The sequence below is a fragment of the Bufo bufo genome, chromosome 6, assembly GCF_905171765.1.
Source record: "Bufo bufo chromosome 6, aBufBuf1.1, whole genome shotgun sequence".
NCBI lineage: Eukaryota > Metazoa > Chordata > Amphibia > Anura > Bufonidae > Bufo > Bufo bufo.
In genome coordinates, this window is record NC_053394.1 from 126,402,691 (window position 1) to 126,408,711 (window position 6,021).

Sequence of the window (6,021 nt, forward strand, 5' to 3'; positions counted from 1 at the left end):
GAGCTACCTGACATGGGGCTGCTGGTCATGGCGGCTGACGTGTCCTTACATCACATTTATCAATAGTGTCATAGAATACAGGGGAGGAGGCAGAATGCCATTGTTTATTACTTGGGCCCTTACATAGGCGTGCGCAGCCTATTGCATTAGGGTGTGCACCCTAAAGCACAAACACACACGCCGCGCGCGTGTGCATGTATGTGTATATATATATATTATATCCACAGATTCTCCATAAGGGTCCATTCACACGTCCGTAAGTGTTTTGCGGATCCGCAAAACACGGACACCTGCAATGTGTGATCTGCAATTTGCGGATCCGCACATCACAGACACTATAATAGAAAATGCCTTTTCTGGTCCGCAATTGCGGACAAGAATAGGACATGTTCTATTTTTTCCAGGAACTAAATTGCGGATCCCGAAAAAACGGATGCGGATCCCGAAAATGCGGATCCAGGAAATGTGGATTTGCATCTGTTCCAGCCCCATTGAAAGTGAATGGGTCCGCAAATTGCGGAACGAATGCGGACCCAAATTACGGACGTGTAAATGGACCCCAGTGTGTAAATTTTTATTGTACTAACCTAATACTTAAAAGACAAGCTTTCAAGAGTTTTCCTTTCTTCCTCGGTACGTTTGAGTATTCAGAAACAATCTTGTCCTAAGGGTGGGTTCACATCTGTGTTATGCCATTCCGTTATATTCTGTTTTAAAACGGAATATAACGGAATGGCCAGATGGAATGCAAAACGGAAACCTTTAAGAGGCATTCCTTTTTGCTCTGTCCTAATAGAAGTTTATGAGAAAGCATAACCGATCCGTCTGGGTCCTGTCGACAGGACTTTCTTTTCCGTCTTGCATTACGGGAACCAGATGGATCCGTTTTGATTCCTATAGACTTCTATGAGGACGGAGAGAAAACGGAAAGCCTCCTGCAGAGTCTGCACTGTACGAGAGAGAGATAGCAGTGACTGTGAAGGGAAAAGTTCCAGAGCCTTTCTGCTGCCTGACCAACCGTATCCTTCCACAGCGCCAGCGTGCAGGACATGAGAGAGGCCTGGGGTCCACATTACACCACCACTACATTTACATTTATTTATTATCAAAAAGCATCATACATAACAAAAAATTTTTTTTTAACTGAATTACATTTATAATAAAACAATTTACTTACAAAAGAAGCTATTCAGTCGTCTGCTGTGCCGTCCTCTGCTTGCTTCCACGGATTCTTTGCCCTCCTTTCTGTTTCTCTTCAGTGCGCAGGCGTACTGTTATGGTGGATCTGTGGATGACACACTGTTATGGGGGACCTCTGGATGACACACTGTTATGGTGGATCTGTGGATGACACTGTTATGGAGGATCTGTGGATGACACACTGTTATGGGGGCATCTGTGAATGACGCTATTATGGGGGCATCTGTGGATGACACACTGTTATGGGCATTTGTGGATGATACACTGTTATGAGGCATCTGTGGATGACACTGTTATGGGGGCATCTGTGGATGACGCACTGTTATTAACAGTGCGTCATCCACAGATCCCCCCCATAACAGTGTCATCCACAGATCCCCCATAAAAGGTGACATATTCCACACAGATGCCCCATAACATTATCATTCACAGATCCCCCCCCCCCCCCATAACAGTGTCATATTCCACAGATGCCCCCATAAGTGTGTCATCCACAGATATCCCCTTAATAGTCTATTAAGGGGATATCTGTGGATGGCACTGTTATGGGGGCATCTGTGTGGAATCTGACACAGATGCGGGGGGGATCTGTGGATGACAATGTTATGGGGGGCCGGGGGATCTGTGGATGACACATATATAGCAGCATCTTGTGCTATATATGTGTGATCATCCACAGATCCCCCCCCGCCCCCCAGAACAGTGTCCCTGACAGCGACTGACCCCCAACAGGGGGTGGAGGCCGGCAACTATTGTAAGACCCCGCCGTTCCTTATGTAAAATGTTGTAATTAAACTTGTGCCAAGTTGTACTACTATCTAATCTATTACTAACTTACTGGGACAGGACTCCAGCTAAGATTCACAGTTTTTCTTTTTCACAGTGCCCAATCACCATTCACTGGGCTGCCTGGGCATGGGCATGGGCACTGGGCGGGCGGGCAGGCAGGCTCTTCAAACATTCAAACTAGCCGGCCGGCCGGGGGCAGCGTAACGTGACGTCACTCACCACGTCACGCCGCACGCGCCTGCTCCTCCCACTTTATTAATGAAGCAGGCGGAGCAGGCGCATGACGTCAGAGTGAGTGACATTACGCGGCCGACCGCCGGGAGCCGGAGCACAAGAGCAGTGAGCAGTCCTATATAGTAATGAGTCGTCAGTCGAGCAGATCTATGTCATTGAAGCTGTGCGGGGCTGGCAGCCTGGGCTCAAGCGGCAGGCAGCAGTGCAGGAGGCGGAGCACAGGGGTGTGATTAGGGTGTGCCCAGGCACACCCGGCACACCCCGTGCGCACGCCTATGGGCCCTTAGGTAATGACTGCAGTGGGGTTAAAGGTGCCTCGTGATGCGCTTTTTACCTCAGATGGGTGCGGTTTCAAGAATAAGGCAGTTCCCGGAGGATCCAGCCTTAGGCCTCGCACATTTTCCGCTGACCGCACACGTACCCATTGATTTAAATGTATCTGTTCACATATTTTTTTTATTTTGTAAAAAAATCACGGGGACTTGCGGACCAAGCACGCCCATTGAAGTCAGTGTAAATCACAGACTCCACGCGGATGGCATCCGTTGGTGCGTCCGTTTTTCATGGAAGATCGGAAATGCCCTTTAAAATTAATTTTCAGCTGAGCAGGGTCTGTGAATTACGGATGACACGCGGAGGGTAAAAACTGACATACATGGATCCTTCATGGATTAAATGAGGACGCTTTTTTCATGTACGTAATGTGAATGAGGACTTGGGGTCCATTCGCACGTCCGTGATTTTTGGTCCGCATTCGTTCCGCAATTTGCGGACCCATTCACTTTCAATGCGGCTGGAACGGATGCGAATCTGCATTTCCCGGGATCCGCATTCGTTTTTTCGGGATCCGCAATTCCGTTCCTGAAAAAAAAATAGAACATGTATTCTTGTTCGCAATTGCGGACCAAAAAAGTCATTTTCTATTATAGTGTCTGTGATGTGGGGTCCGCAAATTGCGAATCGCACATTGCAGGTGTCCGTGCTTTGCGGATCCGCAATTTGCGGATCCTTAAAAGACTTACGGACGTGTGAATGGACCCTTATTGTGTTTCCCATTCACATGGTCGTCCCAAAATGAGAGCCTGGAAACTAGGTATCCAATTGGTGGGTTTTTACTGCCTGGAACCCCCATTGGCCTAGAGTAGGGCGGTCCCCATGGTTGCGGACATCCAACATTTTTTACGGACAAATTGGAAAACCATAATGAATGATAAAGGTTATAAGTGATATACCGTATTTCTCGCCCTATAAGACGCACCTAGGTTTTAGAAGAGGAAAATAAGATTTATTTATTTTTTTAAACCAAAGGTGTGTTAAAATAATGTTGATACATTATGGGGGGATCTGCTGCTGACACAATGTTATGGGGGATCTGTGGTGCATGAGGGGCTCCGATATGTTCCTGACTGGAAGATATTGGCAAAGTTCTCAGCTTTTAACATCGGCCTGAGGAATTAGTATTGTCAGTTGCGTATCATTTTGGTGCATTTTTTGCAGTGATTTATGAATGTTATGGGGGATCTGCTGCTGACAATATTATGGGGGATCTGCTGCTGACAATATTATGGGGGATCTGCTGCTGACACAATATTATAGGGAAAAATGGACAATGCAGCAGCCCTATAAAATTCAGGGAGTGTTGGATCCACATGCATGTTGGATCCACTCTGCCTTTTTCCATTTTTTGTGCCATAATGGCCTCCATTACAAGGGATGCAGGTACCAACATGCATGCTGAGCCCACTCTATACCTTTCCTGGTGCCAGACAGCTTCCAATGAATGTAGTGAGAGCAGGCTCCAGCTTTATACTGAAAGTAATAAAAATCAGCCTATGGGGCAGACAGGCTAATCAGGAGTGCCACATCTCCAGCATAGTAAATCTGCAAAAAAAGGGGGTTAGTCAGCACCTCCCCCCCGCCGGGCTCTCCAGCAGCACATTCCTCCATCCCCCCCCCCTTGCCGGGCTCTCCAGCAGCACATTCCTCCATCCTCCCCCCCTCCGGGCTCTCCAGTAGCACATATCCCCCTGATCCGTCTAAAAATACCATCTTAGGGTACTTTCACACTAGCGTTTTTCTTTTCCGGCACAGAGTTCCGTCACAGGGGCTCTATACCGGAAAAGAACTGATCAGGCATATCCCCATGCATTCTGAATGGATAGTAATCCGTTCAGGATGTCTTCAGTTCAGTCATTTTGACTGATCAGGCAAAAGATAAAACCGTAGCATGCTACGGTTTTATCTCCGGCAAAAAAAACTGAAGACTTGCCTGAATGCCGGATCCGGCATTTTTCCCCATAGGAACGTATTAGTGCCGGATCCGGCATTCAAAATACCGGAATGCCGGATCCGTCCTTCCAGTTTACGCATGCGCAGACTGCTAAAAATGGGAAGAAAGATTTAAGACGGATCCGTCTGTCCGCATGACAAGCGGAGAGACGGATCTGTTCTTGCAATGCATTTGTGAGACAGATCCGCATCCGGACAAATGCTTTCAGTCACATCCAGATCGGCGGATCCGGCAGGCAGTTCTGACGACGGAACTGCTTGCTGGATCACACTGCCACAAGTGTGAAAGTAGCCTTTGCATACGTTCCGGTGCCTGCCACCCCCCTCTGCTGGACTGGCTGCAAATGACCCACAAAACCCTTTAGGGTTTATAGCTCTAGCCCAGAATGTCACAGGGAGATGGTTCTGGGACCAACGGATCCGCCTGAGATCCGGCTACAACTAGAGTCCAAACATGGTGCCGCTATTGGGTTTCTGTGGGGACATATGGCTATCTCCCTTCCCTGGCATGCCACCATCAAACAAAGCCTATGGGCATGTTCACCGGGCCACAAATATGTATCCGGTTTGCGCCTGCGATGGCCGGGCGATTCATAATTTCTTATGAAATGTAGGTGCCAACATGTCTGGGGGGGTATCATTGATCTTGGGCAAGAGCTGAGACTCCTGCTGGGGGTTTTCCTGCAGATTTGGTTGCCTCCAAACTGGCTGGTTGAGGTGTGACACTATCCACCTGGGGCCTCCTTGAAGCCTGGACGTCTGGGGCTTTCTCCCTTGCTAGCTGACAATGAGATGGCTGGGGGGTGGGAACATATTTTGCATGTACACTGACTGTGTACAAGCCAAAAGGTGCATCAACTGACAATCAGGGCTGCCGGTAAATAATAATCCATATTCCTCACATATGGTATGTCTCTAGTTCAATATACTAATTATACTGAACTCATTACCAGCATTTACTGTGAGCTGTAAAACGGTAATAATTACCATCAAAATAATCTAGTCAGGTACCGCCAGCCTCAAAAAAATCTGACTTTTTACGGACTATCCAGAGATTTCTGCACTGTTGGCAACCCTGGCGCTGCGGTGTCCATCCGTTTGAATACAGATATATATAATGATAATTGTGAATATACAGTGTCGGACCCCCAGTAAAATACACTATGGGGGCCCACTGTACAGCTACATGCAAATACTTCCTGACAGCCATACAGGAAAAAGTTACGGATGGTCCAGAAATTTCTGAACGGTCGGTGACCCTGATGCCTAGGCTGGTTGAGATGCTGCCCATCTATATGTAGTGCAGTCTACTGTACCATTTGGCACTTGGGCAGGGGGTGGGGCCCACTCTTGCTCAGTGGCCCATCGGGGTATTCACTTGTTGCCCCGTGGGCCAGTCCGGGCCTGTGTGTGTATATACAGGGGTCCTTCAGGTTATAATATTAACCACTTGCCATCCGGGCCATTTGCCCCCTTCCTGACCAGGCCAAATTTTGCAAAACTGACATA